Raw genomic sequence first — 19,374 nt, 5'->3', positions numbered from 1 at the left:
TCATGCAGAATGTGGATGAGGACTCATGTAGCCTAGGACTTCTGGCAACAGTCTTGAGACAGAAAAACCAGGCCCTGCTCGCCTGCTTTTAACTACTTGGTCAAACTATGCGTGAACTTGGTTCTGCTCCTGGATTTTCAGCAACATCAGGCAGTAAGTATCCTTTAGTTTTGACGTTAGTTTGAGCTGTATCTTTCTGCTTGTTACATAAAATACTTGCAATGGATATATCTGGATATATCTCCCCTCCCAAACTTCTAAAAGGAAATTAATGAATAAATGATATTTCAGGGATGACCACGAACACTAGGAACTCAAGCTGTTAATGTTTTCCACTCAGAGTCTGCCTTCTTGATACAGAAGGTTCCCTACGTTTCATAGCACAGGGTTACGAAGGCCAAGCGCCCTCTCCTGCATAACCCTTTGACTGCAGTTCCAGGAAATCTCCAGGAAACTCCATTCACCAAGGAAAATTTTCTAGGTCCTAAATGTGTCTTGTTCTTTCTTTCTGTAACGTGTGCCAATTCAAATTAGGTTGACGAGACCCACTTTGCAAAAAGAGATCTCTCCCACATCTTGTAAAGCGGACGATCACCAATGTCTTCAACCTTTAAAACTTCCTGCCTGTAACTGCTTAGATAGTTAAATAGTAATGCGCTGTGGGAGTCAAACAGGGAAAGGTGACTTCATGGCTCAAGGGACAATGTTTATTTCACTGCATACATTTCTAATATAAATGACATGCATGGCTTTAAAAATATCTGTCTGTATGCTGCTTACTGGTTATCATCACCAGTGGTAACATTTTAACCCCCAGAAACAATATTCGTTAAGAAGTCATGTCTCAGAGCTTACGATGTTATAAGTTGAAAATTTCAGGACTGAGGAACAGCAAAGGCCCTAATAAGAACTGAAAGCATTTTAAAAGAATCTAAAGAAGGTTAAATTAAATAGTGACATCCCTGATGGGAGAGTTAACATTTTTTCTTATGGCTAAAGAAATTCTAGAAAGGCATACCATGGTCTTCAAAGAAGACCTGTTTAAAAGGTGGGTATGGACACACTGTATGAACCAGTGAGTCTCCGTTAGAAACAGTTATTATACTTCGCATTCTCCAGAAGGGATGTGATGGGACCCCCCAGGGACAGGGTTCTCTTTGGGATTTTTCTGGCTGGAGTCCTTCAAAGGTACGCGACTAGACCCTGAGAGGAGACAGGAAAAGGGAGAGTGGTGCTGAGTTCATAGAAAAGGAGGCTCCCGAAATCTAAGAATTTCAAGACTGGACTGGATGGAACTCCCAGGCTCCAGGTGGAGTCGGCTGGGAGGGACCTTGTACCTGCCTGCAGGACGGTGGCCAGGAGAGTGGACTGAGCCCAGCACCATGCTCCAGGGATGACTTGCCCAGCTGGTTGTGCCTCTGCGCCCAGGGCGGCTGCGCTCAGGGCCACTCTGGAAGCAGGACCGCTGACTGGACTGGTCCCATTGAAGCTTTGCCTGTGCGTGCCACTGGGGGCCGCTCTTTGCTATTTACCATTTACCATAGCGTGCATGCGTGCGTGGTCTACGTACGTACACGTACGTATGTACGCGTGTACCGGAACTGGGGCTTCTGATTCCGGGACAAGCTGGAGAGCAACCTAGTGGGCAGCTACCAGTAGGGCTCGTATCACTGTACCTTTGACTAGGTCTGCAAGCTCCATCTCAGCCTGGGCCCCGGGAACTGTGTTTTCACTAGCCCTCCGGGTGATCCATCTGCAGGCTCAACTTTGTGAAGCACGGGGCTCCAGAAGGGCTCCTCCAACTTGGTCATAACACCAACCGGGGGACCTTGTTAAGACGTGGATTTGGATTCAGCGGGGGGTGGGGCCCGAGAGTCTGCATTTCTAGCGAGCCCGCAGGCGGGGCTGCTGTGGCTGCACAGGGCACACTCGGAGTTGGAAGGTGCAGAAAGGTCGCTGAGGCAGGACAAGGACAGACTCCGTTTTTGCAGTAAGAAGTGCAGGTCCTGTGATGAAAACCTAAACATGCCTCCCTCATTCTTATTTTGCCCAAATAAGATCCTGACTTCCTGCTCTGAGTATTTACTCCACAGTGAAGATTCCTTATGGGCCATTCATCCCTCCCCCCCACCCCGTCCACCCCGTGCCATGGGGGCATATTTATAAACCCGTAGGCTACACATCAAAGCCCCTGGATTAAATCCTAAATGAATGAAATGAGATTTTTCACGACCCCTCACAAGGTGGTGGAGCATGAGGCACAATCCACTTTGCTCAGGAAAATTGCAATCTCTGAGGGAACAGCATGTCCTAGGAGGCTTGGTGGCACTTGCTTTTTAGGAACTTGCCAGGGCATGGGATTTCAAGGAGGAAACAAAACAGCGGTGCAGGAGACACGTGGAAGACTGATGAGAAACAAGGAGGTTCTGTTCACCTCTCTAGACAGGTTTAAAGGCAGTCGTGGGGGGGGTGCTCATCACACCCACCTTCTCTTGGGGTTTGAAGCAGCTGTGTCAAAAATGATACTAGTGGGGCACCTGGGTGGCTCAGATGGTTAAGCGTCTGCCTTCGGCTCAGGTCATGATCCCAGGGTCCTGGGATCGAGTCCCGCATCGGGCTCCCTGCTCCTTGGGAGCCTGCTTCTCCCTCTGCTTCTCTCTCTCTCTCTCTCCCTCTGTCTCTCATGAATAAATAAATAAAATCTTAAAAAAAAAAAAATGATACTAGTAAAGGTTTTACTACCCCAGACACAGCTCCTCACGAATGAGGTGGGCCTGGCCTCTGTCGAAGACGGAAAAAGACTCTTGACTTCTTGTCACGCCCACCTACTTCTCCCAAACTGAAAGCAAGTGTCTTTCCCAATGAAGGGTGACCTGACAGAGGTGACAAAGCTGGGACAGAGGAAGCAAAGAGAGATGGGGCTGCCAGGTCCTGCCTGGCCTCCGCAGCCCCACAGGGACCGGAAGAGGACTGAGGATAGGCCACGAGGGAGCTCGGTGGCCGGTGGGTCTCATGCAGTCACCCTGCCTGAAGTAAATGTGGCCACAGAAATGTCAGCCTTGCCTAGACCACACTTGACATAGGCTGAATGTGTTTCTCCAGAATTCGTGTTGAAACCCTAACCCCTGATGGGATGGGTTTAGGAGGTGGGACCTTCAGGAGTTGATTAGGTCGTAAGAATAGAACCCTCGAGAATGGGATTAGTGCCCTTAGAAAAGTAAAACCCTGGGACGCCTGGGTGGCTCAGCTGGTTAAGTGTCTGCCTTTGGCTCAGATCATGATCCCAGGGTCCTGGGATCGAGTCCGGCGTTGGGGGGGGTGGTCCCTGTTCAGCGGGGAGCCTGCTTCTCCCTCTGCCTCTGCCCCTCCCCCTGCTTGTGCTCGCTCACCTTCTTGCTCTGACAAATAAATAAAATCTTAAAAAAAAAAAAATTAAAATCCTAAGTCCCGATGTGATGATGTTAGGAGGTGGGGCCCACAGGAGGTGACTAGGATCAGTGCCCCTATAAGATGCCAGGCAGCTCCCTCACCCCCTCTTGCCGTGTGAGGACACAGAGAGAAGCCAGTCCTCTAATAACCAGGAAGGAGGCCCTCACCACACATCGAAACTGCTCACGCCTTGATCTTGGACTTCCCAGCCTCCAGAACTGTGAGAAATGTTTTGTGTTTATAAGCCATCCACCTGTGGTGTTTTGTTACAGGAGCCCAAAAGGACTAAGACGACGCTGATCAGGTGAGTTACTCCTCCCGGAAGCTGGCACCGATCCAGGGATCACACCCTAAACTGAAAAGCATTCACCCCTACCCAGGGCCTTGGGAGAAGGACCAGCTCCCTCCTCCCCACTTTGTAATCACAGGCAGAACGCTGTGACCACGGAGTGTCCTCCCCTGTTCAAACCATCAGTGAGGTCTCTTACACACCCCACCTTCAAATATTTCAGACGGATACTCAAGATCCCCAATCTCCAGCAAACACTGCTGTTTTGTGCAATCCCCCGCTGACCCACAACTCCCACGGCCTCTGGGGAAAGACCCCGAGGTCCTCATTTGGGCATTCACCACTCAGCACGGCCTGACCCCAACGCACAGCTTCAGACTGAACTCCTACACAAACGTTCTCTTCTCCACAAAAACAGGCTCCGTTTCACTGCTGTCACAGGCTGGCTGCACATTCCTGACCTGTGGCCATTAACGCAATCCTCGCTCCAAATCCTTCAAAGCCCGGATCAACAGGACTTCCCCAAGAAATCCTTCCCCGAGCCTCCCTTGGACTGCCTCGTGCCTGCCTCCCACTCCCCCGCCCCCCGACCCCCACTTCGCACACGCTGTCCTGTTCCCTGTGCCAATCATTCCCGGACACACACAGGTTTGCTAGAAGCTGGGAATGAAGGTGTGTGTTGGACAGTGTCCTTGAGGACGGACTAAGACAGGAGCCTTAATGTGTGTTTACAGGTCCACATGATGGGCCCCTAAGAGTGGGAAACAGAAGAGATTGGGGTCACACGAGAAGGAAAGGTTGGACTAGGGAAGGCTTAAAAGCAACGGTAGTTTTGAGATGAATCTCGAAGGAGAGAGTACAAGGAGGAAAGGAGAACAAAAGCAAAGCCAAGGAGACTCTGAACCCACAACCGTGTGAGAAGAGATCTGTGGGAATTCTGTATAGAATAGTTCACCAGGAATTGTGTAAGACTGATGAATCACAGACCTGTACCTCTGAAACAAATAATACACTATATGTTTAAAAAAAAAAAAAAGAAGATAGCAGTAGGGGAAGAATGAAGGGGGGGAAATCGGAGGAGGAGACGAACCATGAGAGACTGTGGACTCTGAGAAACAAACTGAGGGTTTTGGAGGGCAGGGGGGTGGGGGATGGGTTAGCCTGGTGATGGGTATTAAAGAGGGCACATATTGCATGGAGCACTGGGTGTTATATGCAAACAATGAACCATGGATCACTACATCAAAAACTAATGATGTGATGTATGGTGATTAACATAATAAAATAAAAAAAAATAGTTCACCAGGGCTTCTGATGGCTGTAACTTGGGCATTAAGAAAATGCTCCGCATTGAGGATAGGAAACACTTCCCCCTCATTTGCATCTTAGGGTGGGGGCCAGGTTCTACAAAGGGCACCGGTGCTGGAGCCTCCCGCGCTCTGCCCACGTGACCTGCCGCGTCCGCAGTCCTGCTTGTGTCCGGTGCTGGCAGGTCGTCCGCTCCTGACAGTGCAAGTGCGGCTTAACTAGGAGGCCACTGCTTTCCTTTTGGCTCTTGTGCAAACCTCCCCCCACCCCATGGATCCCGTGGACACGGCCCAAGAAACCATCTGGAAGCTGGCTTTCTTCAGGTTCAGACCTGGCCCATATCCCCGCATGAAGTATGACCAGTGGGTCCAAAGGGCCACTCTTCCATGTCTGCAGCCTTTGTGGTCCTGCTGCCACTCAGGAGGTTTGCTTAGGGGGCTGTGGCTCCTTCCTTCCCCCCTGCCGGGCTGGCATGTCCCTTTGGCAAAAGTTAGCATCAAACCGGACACTGGAACATCCATTTCTAGAACTTCTGCAATTCCTCCTTATTTTGCCAATACATCCATGTTCTTCTCACAAAATCCACTTTTTTTACCAAAAAAAAAAAAAAAATTTAGACTAAGACCCTTAACTCTTGTCCATGATGTAAGCCACCCACCTGCCTGCCTCTTACTGTTGATATTTTCCCCTCTTTCTAATGGTTTGATCGACCACATGCATTTACATTCCCCATGAGATGTAGAACGCAGCCTTTAAATGCAAAACTTTACACTTAAGACATAAACCTGCAGAATAGTTCACTGAGGGCTGATAGTCTTCCATCAGCTGGACCCAGCTGTCCCGCACCACAGGTCCCGTGTACACTGGAGAAACTGGGGTGAAGCTTTCCAGGGCCCAGAGATGCCCTTCGGTATTGGAGATACAGATGAGCTGAGTGATTCCCAAATGCACTACAAAACGCCAGAAAGTGGCCAGGTGGCTATGATTCTGTGTTCATAATCTGTGTGCCCAGTTCTGTGATTCTGTGATCCCTGAGCTTTCTGCTAACAAGGCCAAAGCCATACACTCGACTTAAATGAGTGAGGTACGGATATACAGAGCAGATACGTGAGCACGTCTGCAGAGTAACACGCACGGATCGTGCTTTACAATACTACTGAACCCAGCTCTTCAGAGTTCCAGGTTAAGACATCTGCAGGCCACACACCCACACTCTGCTGTGATTTCAGGGAGCCCCCAGGGCTTCCTTCTATCTATTGGCACATGATGGAGAATGTGCAGGCAAGGGACCCTACACCGGGGACCTTTTCATCAGCACCATGTCTGCTTCTGACATTGATCTGGAAAGGAGATCATCACAATGTAGGATTTTATGCTTCAGGAATTAGCAGGACCCTACATTTTAAATACCACTCTTCACTTTGAATTGCTCTGACAAGCTTCACGAGTTCTTCTCAGATGTAACTCATTCAAGAGGACCTTATAAATCAACCTTATTATATTATTAAATCAACCTTCATTATTTTAAACAAGCCAACTAGTTTTAATGGAATAACCCATGATAATGTAGAATTTGAATTAAAACGGTCATTTGTAGCTCATCAAACAATGAATCCTTTTTTAAAACATTGAACACTTTGAAAAATTCACATCTTTAACAGGGAATTAGGAAACGTTCTCTCAGATATTTCACTGATATGTGTCAACTGGGTAAATAAATGCAACAACTCAAAAGACAGTAACTCCAAAGCCTTATGAAAAAACATCTGCAAGCCGGTCTTCTGCATATTTCTTTCCTCCCTCGATGATGTAGGAAAAAGCTTGGCATTGTTTGACTTTGTGTCCCCAGCAGGGTCACACAGTTATGTGTCCTATCTGATGTCAATTCTACGAGAGAATTCAAAACACAGTCTGTGCCAAGCTCCGGCTGGTGGTGGGTGGTGGGGGAGGGAAGGGCCAGCGCTGTGGGCTGGGGACCTCAGCTTGAAAGGTGGCTCTGCTTCAAATACCCATATGACCTTGGGCAAGTGACTGGACCTCGGTTTCCTTATAGCCGCCCAAAGTCTGGGAGGACAGAAAGAGACCATGCGTGCAAAGTGCTTAGCTGTGACCCCAGCACATGACAGCTTGCAATGATGGCCACTACCAGAAATGGCAAAATCGCTGCCAAGGAACCTCTCGGTAAGGCAATTTGCTTACCTCGAATCCTTGGCTAAACTGTAAATCCAGTGAAATCTTTCTCTTCCCTGAACTGCACAAAGTTAACCTATCCATGCTTTCAAATCCACGTGTATTTGGTTTAAAAGAAACTGGAAAATTGTTCAGGTTTTTGCCAACTGCTCACTTGGAGAAAGGTTTCTTCCGATTGTCCATACGTTAAGGGGGAGTATCTTCAAAAGGCCTAAAAATGTTCAATACTCTCAACCCCAGTGCAAACCAAGAAAACAGGTACAATATATAAATGGAGAAGCCGGAATGACAAGCAATTAAAGACCGCGCCCTAGGCTTTCTACCTCTGCTATCCAAATCAGACGGTAGGAACAGAAATAATAAGGATACTAAACACAGCTGGACACACAGAATTTCCTCCATAATTTTCGTAATCTTTGCAGATCTTTGCAAGTGATTATTTGAGATTGAATTTAGCATACACTCCAGACCTGAAGACAGCTCCTGAAGGTTTTCATATTATAATTTCTGCCTATGAGTCAATGTATTCTACTGTACAGGATGTTTGGAGAAGCAAAGAAAGAGAGAGCATATTTGCCTGTTACCTCCAGGTCTGAGGTTTCTAGGCAGTGAGATGAGGTGACAGACCAGGCCCTTGGGAAGTGAACCGATGCAAACCAGTGTGGGTTGTAGGAGAATAGTGGGGGAAAGAGAGGGCAGAAAGAGAGCCTGGAGGGAGACGGTCACACCCTTAGACTAAAGAGACAGAGGGCCTCAACAAGAGAAAACCACGACAAATGTTTAACCCCTCTGAAGTGGAAGCCCATGGTCCTAGAGACCTAGGGAAGATGGGACTATGTCCTTGAATATTTTCTAGTGTTTTCGTTCAGTCCAGTGATCAAGCAGTGGCCTCCTTGCAAACACTATTTCATAGCACATTGATCTTTCTACTTAAAATTACCCTATGCTCCATTATCCTACTAATTTATGCTACATGTCAGTGATCCAATGTCTATCCTTAACTTATATACATAAATTCCTTCTCTTCTACTAGCCCTCACTTACTGAGTCAGGATCTCGATATTTAATGCCCTGAGTACTCACGGCATTGAGGTTTCAGTTTGTTGACCTTCCTCCCATCTCTACTGTACTCCATTCACACCCAATAGCCCGAGTCATCGTCTTGGGGCAGTTCCGCTAGTGGCTCAGGAGAGATCACCACTTCCTTGCTCTCGGACATGATCCCCCATGGCCAAAAGCAGCTGTCCTCGCACACCCCACCTGTGCTTCTCAAAAATTGCTCTATTGTACCACAAACTTAACTCCCATATGCTGTCACTTTCATTGTGACTCCTCGCCCTCCACTCAAGTATCTAGGCACCAGATAATTTCCCTTCGCTGGTTCACTGGGCATTTCTTCTGGCCTAACTCTCATGAAGACCAGTTAACTCCCATATTTCAAACTTGTTTAAGTTGATGACTATAATTTCTTTGTTTTTACTGGAGCTAACTGGAGAAGACTTACAAATTTTTTGCATAATTAAGATACAGATTTACCTGCAGAGTTTAGACAGAAGACTACCTTATTCAGCATTTCAACCTATCATTAACTCCTTGGGTTATGTCCCCCATTCACATAAACTATTTCAGTAACAAACAACTTGGGTGGCCATGCACTGGGCCAGCCATCAGAAAAGTCAAAGAAACAAGCAGACAGATCTACAGAATGTGGCTGACTCTTGAGTGGCTGGACTCTAACTCTGGAACCCCAGTGGACTCATCAACACGTGTCAAGAATCCAGAGACGCAACCTGGCTAAGTAAGCCTATGCTCCCCCTGCATCAAGGTCATTTGCTTGTCGAAACAGCTCACTTACTGAGGTCCACTGGGTTATTTCTTTGCTAGATTTAGCCAGAACCAGACACAAATTTACTTAAAATGGACAACAAAGAAGAAAACAGATTATTTCCATAGACACTAATGATTCTTTTCTTTGAGCATCACTGGTAAGACACGGGGGGGGGGGGAGGTGAGAGGGGGGAGGCATTTATTGTTGGCTCCAGGACACAAGGCTAAAAGACTCCATTTGTAACCCGCTTGTGTGGAACTGTGAAGAACAGCAAACAGGAAATGGTGGTACAGGAATTTTGAATTATGCTGTGTGCAAACTTTTCCAAGACTGAATACCAATTCCATGGCGCCCCATTCCCTAAGGACCTAAATTTCTGAAATTCAGATCTGACCTGAATGTTAACAGCAGCAACAAAAATAACTCTAGAGAGAAAATTTCAGTTGGCTTTCCCCAAGCTATCCTTGTGTTCATTTTCTACACTTTTAAAAATTATTTAAAATAAAGCCTAGTGATTTTTTCCCTTATAAAATTAATATGGTCATGGTAGAAAATTTAAAAACGAAAAGAGCAGGAAGAAGGAAAAAAAAAATTCCCTGGTTGAACGACCCACATAAAACTACTGTTGTTTTTTTTCCAATTTTAACTTTTTCCAGTCTTTGAACTATGTGGACTTTAGGGGTTATTTTGTATCAGTGTAGTCTAAAAGAACTTTCTGAGATAATGGAAAGTCATTTTTGGATCTGCACCATCCAACTGAGAAGCCACTAGCTGCATGTGGCTACTGAGCACTCATGAAGGGTGGCTAATGCAACTGAGGAAATAACTTTTAAATTTTATTTAAACATTAGTCACACAGGACCTGTGGCTACTATACTAGACAGTGCAGTTTTAAAGGACTGTGATTATTTTGTATATAAAATATATCTATATTTTGCTTTCAACATTATATCCTGAGCATTTTTCTGGTTTAGAATACATAAAGATTTGAATAGCTTCATAAAGTTAATAGTGGGTTTAACTAAATCCCTTATTGTAAAATACTTTGCACTATTATAAACCGTATTATAATTTACAACTCTGTATATAGATTTTCATTGTGAATTTCTTAACTTTTAAAAAATTATTACTCTTTTTTTAGAGGGGGAGAGTGTACACGAGTTGGGGAGGGGCAGAAGGAGAGAGACTCTCAAGCAGACCCCCTGCCCAGCGCAGAACCCAACACAGGGCTTAATCTCACGACCCTGAGATCATGACCTGAGCTGAAATCACGAGTCAGATGCTTAACTGACTGAGCCACTCAGGTGCCCTTGAAAATTTTCTTTATAACAGCATATCAAAGTACATTATAAAATTTAAGGCTCCTGCTAACGGACTACCAGATAGCTTTCTAGAGGGGGTGAGTGAACTTAGGGACCCTGTATGCACTTGCTCATTTTACTGTTCCCTTGTAAGAAGATAGTTTTAGCCTTTCAAAATCTTTTTTATATCAAATGACACGTGGCATGAAAGGATATATCAGGTGACAGGGTGAATAAAATGATAGTTCACTGTCCTGGCTTGAATTTCTTTGGTTATCAGTGAGGTGGAACATTTTCCAGTAGATTTACTAACTGGTAGGTGGTATTTTCCCTTTTTGTGAATTGTCCGCTCATGCCTTTGCTCAGGAAAACTTGCAATGTTTTTTGCTCTTAATGCTTAGTTATGGGTTTGTATGAACTCTTTATATACTGCAGTTATTAACCATTTTAGTTTTCCTCAATTTCTGTCATTTGAATATTGACTGTCTCAAAGAGGTTTTCTGGAGCATGTCTGAGATCAGATTAAATAGCTCTGATATTTCTAACTTAAAAAAAAACAGTCATACTGTGTTATAAATTCCTACTGGGGTCTCTTTTCCTTAAAGCTAACTAGGTTTTCTGTGCTAGCCAGCTTGGTGAACTTAAGTCCTGGCTCAACCCAAACCAGTGTTTTGCCAACTGTACCAGAGCTCTTGCGAATAGCAAAGTATGCCTGAATGTCAGCATTTTTTTTTTCCTGCTTGTCCACTTTCTGATTCTTACGGTTGATTTGAATAGTGACTTGCCCAAGTTGCTGGAGACCATGGATACAGAGAACTAGAGACAGGCTATGGGGATGTTGTCGGGGTAAGGGACTGAAAAGGAACAGGCTCAGATGATACAACTGAGCTTGGAAATCCTGAATAGCCTGAACAGGTCTGAGGAAGATCTGACCCATCTATATAAACCGGTTTCATAGACATCGGTACCTCAGACCAAATCTGGGCAAAATTCCTGGTGTGTGAGTCATGCCAGGAGAGTCAAAGTCTAGGGAAAATGGGGATGACATAAAATAATCTAAACCAATTTGGTAAAGTATTTCCTTTAGTGCCTCAAAATGTTGTTTATCGATGGGTCAGTTTGGCTCAGAAACGTGTGGTTGCCTCAATTCTTTGGCAAATACAATAGGGTGACATTGGTGTGAGGATAAGAATTTGGTTTGCTGTGTGTCCAAAGAGATAAGCTCAAAGGACTTGTACAGACTGCATTTTTGAGCCCTTTTCAATGGGGTACTACATGACCTGGCCTGTTTGTGATCATGTACACTCGGAAGTTTGTGTCATAATTCTTGGCTTCTACCCTTCAGACTCTCCTTCTACCCTTCAGAGACTGCAGGTATGTGGCTAGAATTTCCAATGAGAAGGATCAGTGGATAAAAATGGAGAATTCAGATAGGGAATCTGAATAAGTATGGAACTGAAGGATAGCAGTGAGCAGATGAACTGGTCAAATACCAACAAAATTAAGCAGAGAGGACATGTTACCTGTTAGCATGGAAATTTTCTCAAAGGAATATATACAATATTCTGAAAATAAGGCCCATGTGAAACGAGCTCAGTGCATCATATTCCTAAGGTCATTTTACATTTTTAAGCAATGAATGATTTGTCATATAATTAGTAGGTTTTTTTGGTCTGATTTTCAGGGATAACATATGATGAAAGTTTTCAGACTCTGACATGTATTTTTGGCTATATGAGTGACATTATTTATTTTATATAACATTTAATAATATTCATAACAACTAACATTTGTTTAGTACGAATATACACCAGACACAGTCCAAAGCGCTTTCGTGTATAAAAGGGTTGGCAAGCTTTTCTGAAAAGGGCTGAATAGTAAATATTTTAGGCTTTGCAGGCCACACGGTCTCAGATAGAATTGTTTGGCTCTGCCAACAGAGCAGGAAAGCATTTATAGACAATACATAAATGCATGAGTATGGCCGGGTGCCAACAAAACTTTGTTTTGGACACTGAAATGTGAATTTTGTAAAACTGTCATGTGTCAAGAAATATTATTCTTATCTTGATTTTTTTTCAGTTCCTTAAGAATGTAAAAACCAATCTTTGCTTATAAGCTGTACAGCAGAGATAGCAGGGTGGACTTGGCCTGTGGGGTGTCGCCTGTTGATCCTTGGGGTAGAACAGCATTTAACTCTCACACCAAATCTGAGCAGTAGGTGTTGCTGTAATTCTTATTTCCTAGGTGAGGAGACTGATAAAAAGCAAGTTAACACACCTACTATGTACTTAAATAACTATCACAGCTATTTGATTTATTAGCAACATTTCAATTTGTACACACACACACACACACACACACACGTAAGTCGGACTATATTTACTTACAACTTATGTTTAGATAACTGGTAATGTATGATGTAAGCACATATATGTGGAAATAAAAGCAAAAATAAGGGTTTTCCCTGTAAATCTGTCACATCTTTGAGACTTAATTTTCCCCCTAACTTGTTTCCCTAATTCTTAGATATTGATTTTCTAACTTTATTTTCCTTTTCTTAAGGAAAAGTCATCGCTCTCTTCCTTTCCACAGTGCAGAGAATGAAACATAAGAAAAAGACTCAATGTCTTAATTCACTTGCTGAATTTTTAGCATCAGGGCTACTTAATTTTTAGTAGATCTATTTACCCAGATGTTGCACACATGTAAAAATGCCTTTCCAGATGTTTAAATACCATACAGCTGGTATTGTAAACCAATAAAATTCTTGTGAAATAGCCCTCATCTGAAGATCTATTTTTCATGCTACTTTAAGGAGCTTAAAAAATAATTCTACAAACATTCTTAGTTAATAAGATGCTAAGTTATAATAACCTGTGTGTAGATTACTCTGTTCTTGCTTTTACTCCTTATTCCTCCAGATGACTGACAAAGGACAGGGAGGGCAGGGAAAATGAACATGAAACACTCAAACCACTAGGCTTTGGTTTCTGTATCTACTAAAAGGCATGATTATAATATCTGGAGGTAAAATTCTGTTGTTTGCATAATCAGCAGTCTTGAATGTTTATTTGATCCTTACTCTCTTACCAGCGGTTCTATTTACAGTACACCCTAGAACAAGGTCCTTGCACTTTTTAAAAGCAATGTTTACTTCTGCTTAAAAAATCAGTATCCCCATCCTAATGACTTATTGGTGGGCAGAAGATATTCACCCTAATACATGCTGGGTGACTCCAAAGATCCCTCTTTGGAAAACTATAAAGTGCTCAATTATGTTTTGTATTAACAAGCTTAGAAAAGAGTAGGCTTCCCCCACACCCCACTTTTAAAAATCCCAGCATTTTGTATAATGTGCACATGCCAGTAATGGAGAAGGTGCACACATCTTTGCATTTACAAAGAGACCAAGTATGATCTTTTCAACAACACAAAATGTATTAACTACACCAACAAAAACCTGCGGACTGATTGTAAAGTTTTAGGATGGAAAGCTTCAATATTTTACCCGTAAAGGAGGGTTTCTTTCTCTTTGCTCTTTATTCTGATAAGAATTTGCTGAATGATCTGAAAACATTTTTAATAAAATGTTTTTATGCAACACTTGCAATATGGCCTCAGTACTATATTAGGCACAGACAAAAAAATAAAAATAAAATATCCATGTTCCACTATGTACAGAAAATCACACCCTGGGTGTCATGAAGGAAGTAAAATAACTCTTCTGAAGCTAATAACAAAGTGAGATCAGAGATATGTCCAACACAACATCTTCAGATACAACTACATGAAAACATTAAAATCCCAAAAAACCAGGTTATTCTAGAATGAAAGAAAGGAGGTGTTTCGGGTAGGGTGAAAGGATAAGTCAGGTATTATGAAGAAAGCAGAAACCTTTGAGAGACCCAAGGAAAGACCTGGAAAGAGCAGCACGTGAGCAAACACCAGACATTCACGTGGGAAAATCCATGCCTGTGGTCACAGACACACAATCACTAGACTCTATCACTGTGTTACCATGGAGACTCAGCCAGAGAGGCCTCGGGGTTGGCACACAGCCTTGAAAGTGTGCATCTCATTTCAAACCTTCGAGGTGAAGCAACTCTTCAGGTACCCAGACAATATAAATGTGTTAGAAAATTTGTAAGTGTGCTGGAAACCAGAGAGGGGATCAGAACTGCTTCTCTCGTTGAGACGGACCAGACAAAGGAAAAAGACACAGGTCTCGAAAGTGCCAGAGGCAGAGTGAGGCAGTAAGAGTTTAACCATTAAGGAAGGAGGTGTGCTGCAAGTTTACGGCGGGTGTCCACTTTGGCTGATCGTCTTTGCCGACTGATTAATAGCTGTCCATCGTTGTTCAATACTTAGTACCTTTGTAAAGTTTTGTAAGGTTATAAGCTGTACATTTCATTCGGCTCTAAGAAGAGCAGCTGGGATTGGCCAATCCGTCCCCTTCACCACCACCCCCATTTTCATCTCGAAAACTGAATAGAGGATTAAGGAACTGCTGCTCCTGGTCTAACTCTGAATGACCCAGTGGAAGTTCAGAAACTGAAAGTAGAAGGAATTTTGGGTGACAGTGACCAGGTGCTCTTGATGACTATGATAACAGAAAGGAACCCAGGTCTTAAAAAATTTGTATTTCTGGGGCACCTGGGTGGCTCAGTCATTAAGCATCTGCCTTCGGCTCAGGTCATGATCCGGGGTCCTGGGATCAAGCCCCGCATCGGGCTCCCTGCTCTGCAGGAAGACTGCTTCTCCCTCTCCCACTCCCCCTGATTGTGTTCCCTCTCTCGCTGTGTCTCTCACTGTCAAATAAATAAAATCTTAAAAAAAAATACACACACACACACACACACACACACACATATTTCCACTGACTTTATAAATGTAATTTCATAACAATTAGGATCAGGGTTCAAGGTGGAAATCACACATAGTCTAAATTACCCTAAAAAGTATCTTTTGAAGGTATCCACTGGTGGCCACCATGTTGCCCCACTGTACGTCTGATTCAGCCTGCTATTTCCTCAGTGGTAGGAAAGGTCATGGTTCCTTTAGGGAGCACCAGATGGAAGTTGGTTTGGGTTTGTTTGCAGGAGGGGCCTTGTTGAATGAACAGTTGGTATCACTGAACAGCAGGCTCATGCCCCGCACTGTTAAGCTGCTCACACTAGGTGAGGCATGCAGGATCGGAGACCAATCATGGGAACAACTGTATTTCTCTGTCTCACATTATTTCACGACATATTGTCACTGGGTGGGTAAAAGACATCCCAGAACCTTCTGCATAACTTAAGTTTCTCTTTCTCTCTTCCCCCTTTTCTCTCTTTTTGGGCTGGACATCTACAAGTACATTTTCATGAATCCACTTCTTGTGTGACTCTACTGTGTAATCTGATAGCATCTATTTGTAAAGGCAACGCTGACCCTAAAAGATTGAGACAGTCTCAGAGATAGGATTTGGACCACTAAATCCAATGCATTCTGAGGAAGGTAAAAAGAAACTTTGAAAATGCTCTGGGCTGCAAAGGAAGTTTTCCCATGATCTAAACCTTTAAAGAGAGAAAATGGGAGCAGGGAGGGGGGAACGGTGAAGAAAATCCTACAATCAAGGATAACTGGGTAATACAAGGACTTGTAAGAATTACCATCATGTTCTATGCTTAGTAGTAAGGTGCTCAAAAATTGTTAAATACCTGAGGGTAAAAATTGGAAAGGACTTGAACTTCTGAAAAATGCCAACAGCAATGTGGCTTTGAGAGAAATTTTCAGAAACTTCCAGGAAGTTTCTGGTCCCTGAGACCCCAAAAGAATGAAATCACAATAACAAAATCTAATGAAGAAACTGGAAAACAACTCCAACCACAGATGGGGAAGCATAGCTGCCAAGTATGTGATATCTGCCCCGCCTCTGGAAGGATGCTGAAAGCATCTTTCAATCAGGCTGTGATTCTGTGTGTGTAAATGCACGGTCCAGACACATTCAAGTGATTAACATTTCACTCAGCACGTGGAGGACTGGAGGTGTGAACTGGCCCTTGGAGAGGGAGAGGGAGAGCCTAGTGGAGGTCTAATTGCATAACTCATGGCTGGACAGGAAACAGGAACGATGAGCAGAACAGCTGGGTTATGCCATCTTTCTAAGTCTCCAAAACCTGACTCCTAACCCAGAGAACAGCCCGGGGAGGAGGCAAAGAGAGGAAGCTGTTTAGTGCCTCACTGCTATAAAATACCTACGAATACTAAACCTTTAGAGAAAATTCCTGCATGTAAAAACAGAAATCTAAGCACACAAACAGGAAAGGGTGGGGTGGCAGGAGAGAGGGGGGGGGGGAGAGAGAGAGAGAGAGAGAGAGAGAGAGAGAGAGAGAGAGAGAGAGAAGGAAAAGAAATCAGAGAAAAGAGATAAATGCAGAAATCTAAAAATACTTCAAAAACAAAAACAAATCCTCAGAAATACATCCGTGAAACAAAAACAGGATACTGACCTAAAAAAGGGAACATTTGGAGAATAAAAAGAGTTCTTAAGAGTTTCAAAAAAGGAAATTTATGAAAACCAAAAAACCAAACAAACAAAAAGATAGTTTGGAAGATAACTCTAGGAAATTTGTCAGGAAGTAAAAAGAAATGGACAACTAGAGAAAAGTTCGTAAAATGAAATCAGTCAAGGTACTCCATTTCTCTTGCTAGAAAAGAAATTATAGTAAGAGAAAACAGAAAATGAAGAGGAGAGTTTTCAAATGAATTATAAATTAAAACTTGGTATAATTTAATCTTTAACTTAAGCAGCTCTAGAAGGGCAGGGGGAGAGATCTTCACCAAAAAAGATCCTTCCTTAAATTTGAGACTATCTAAGATAAATAAAAGATTCTAAAACTTTCCATAGAAAACAGGTCACAGGAGCCACAGATTTCTGAAAGGAAATATTGACAGACAGTGGAATAATGTTTTCAGGATGGTTGATATCTGAGAATTCTATACCCAGCCAAAATACCAGTCAACTTTGAGGGCAGAATATGTACATTTTTAGCATGGACAGAATTTTAAAACTATCTCCCTTAGGCCCTTACTCAGAAAGCTGTGGGAGGTTATGCCCCAGCAACATAAGGAAATAAGCCAAGAGAGAAGACAGGATTGGATCCAGAAATAGGAAATTCAACACAGAAAAGGACTTAAGGGAGTTCCCAGGATGTCAAGTGCGTAAGATGCAAAAGAACCACCAGTCCTGGTTAGAAAAGGAAGACAAAGGAATTCTAGGAGGAGGTCTTCAATTAAAAAGAGAAAGGAAAAAAGGAATTGATACATTACCTGATATGTTGACCATGTAAGATTTCACAGATCTGTTGATGAGTTGGAAAAGAATCACCCAACAATACACATACACACACATCAAGAAAAAAAAATAAGGCAACAATGATCTTTAGGGGGAGAAAAGTTGACCAAAAAAAAAAAAAAAAGACTGAAATCACAATTTACTACTTAGCTCATCAATGAACCACATTTATATTGTCCTGTACTGTAAACACTGAATTATAAAAAAACTTGTGACATACCATGTTGAAAGGATGGGAGAAGAAATGGGTGGGCTTATTAAAAACATAATCTTCATTCACCATAAAAGAACAACACCACACTTGACAAATGAAGATATAGTAGTATAAATGCAACATTTAGAGATATGAATAACAGAAACCAAGAGATTAAGAGTTGAGGGTAGCATCTCTGGTAATATGTCTTTGGAGAGGTGGCAGTTGAGGAGAGTCTAAGAGAGTACCCTAATTAGTTGCCCTGAGATCAAGTTTCTAGCTGGAGACATGACATGCTAAGGCAATACAACCATCTCATTTTAGTTACTATGCTTTTGGTGAACATTATGTAATGAGCAAGGCTGGCAGGGAATGGGTCCAAGGACCCTTAATTCCGATGGGAAACAGGGATGGGATGGGATGGTACGTGGAAGGAATGAGAGAGACTAGCCTCCTTGACTCTAGGAATGTAGCTCGTAACTCCTGCCTGGGAACTTACTCACTGAGCATCCGCTGGCCCACGTGTTACCTCAGTCCACTCATGCAGCCCTGTGAGGTGAAGCATTCGTTTCTCCCACGGCGCAGCTGAAGAGATCTGAGGCTCCATTTTGAATTTCCTTGCCAACAAAGTCCCTGCTTTTTCTACTAAGCATACTGGATGATATCAAGCAACCGGTCAGGACTTCTTTTTTAAAAAAAGTATCCTCATTCAAAGGAAGCAGCACGTTTAGGATGTCTGTGAACATTCCGCACATTTTGGCCAAGCAAGACAACGTGGTGCGGAGACGGTGGTGTGGAGGGCTTAGTTCTCACCCTCGACCGAAGGCCACTTCCTGGCAAGTCCTTCCACCTCGCTGGGCTCCGGTGTCTTCCCCCAGAGGAAATGTGACATTTTAAGATGAAATAAAATCCAGTGGGAGAAATACTAGTAGCACTGATATTTTTAGCTATTGTTTTTTTAAAGGCTACTTTGATAGTCACTTTTTTTTTTTTTTAAATCTACATTTCACTGCACTTCAAACAGCATCTTTTGTAAAAAGCTTGTCATTTCAAGGTGTGGAAAAGCTGAACCCTAGGCAATGAAAGTACAGTCCATGACTGAGGCTCATTTAAAATACTCTGGAAAGATCCAAGGATTCATTCCAGTTCTGGGAAAAGGAAGTAGATGTTCCTAGCACTCACTCCTCCCGACACTCCCAATTAACTTTTAAGGACAAGCATAAAGCTCTGTGGAGCCTGATGCCTTAAGTAGGCACTTCAGCAAGAGTGAGGCATAAATTGCCTCCCAATGAACAACCATGGTGAGGTGACAGGAGCGGGTCAGTCTCAAACAATGGCCCAGCTCAGCAGTAAAATCCACGACTGTAGGCCTGGGGCAGCTTTGAAAGCACTGAGTAATAGGAAAAGTGCCTTAATGCTTCTTTGTTGTCCCTCCGTAGTTCTAGAGAGGAAATGGCAACTGCTCTTGTCAAAAAGAATCTGGAAATCTATGGCACA

The 19,374-nt window shown here is 43.3% G+C and overlaps 1 protein-coding gene across 1 annotated transcript in view; it reads right to left on the bottom strand.

Moving 5' to 3' along the window:
- GNAQ (G protein subunit alpha q) overlaps positions 1 to 19,374 on the bottom strand; it is a 302,349-nt gene that overhangs the window by 18,037 nt on the left and 264,938 nt on the right. The gene's annotated exons all lie outside the window — the stretch shown is intronic.

This window comes from Zalophus californianus, chromosome 13, assembly GCF_009762305.2.
Source record: "Zalophus californianus isolate mZalCal1 chromosome 13, mZalCal1.pri.v2, whole genome shotgun sequence".
In the NCBI taxonomy this organism is placed as follows: domain Eukaryota; kingdom Metazoa; phylum Chordata; class Mammalia; order Carnivora; family Otariidae; genus Zalophus; species Zalophus californianus.
Note: the sequence above shows the minus strand (reverse complement) of the source record. Positions and strands in the feature narration are given on the sequence as shown.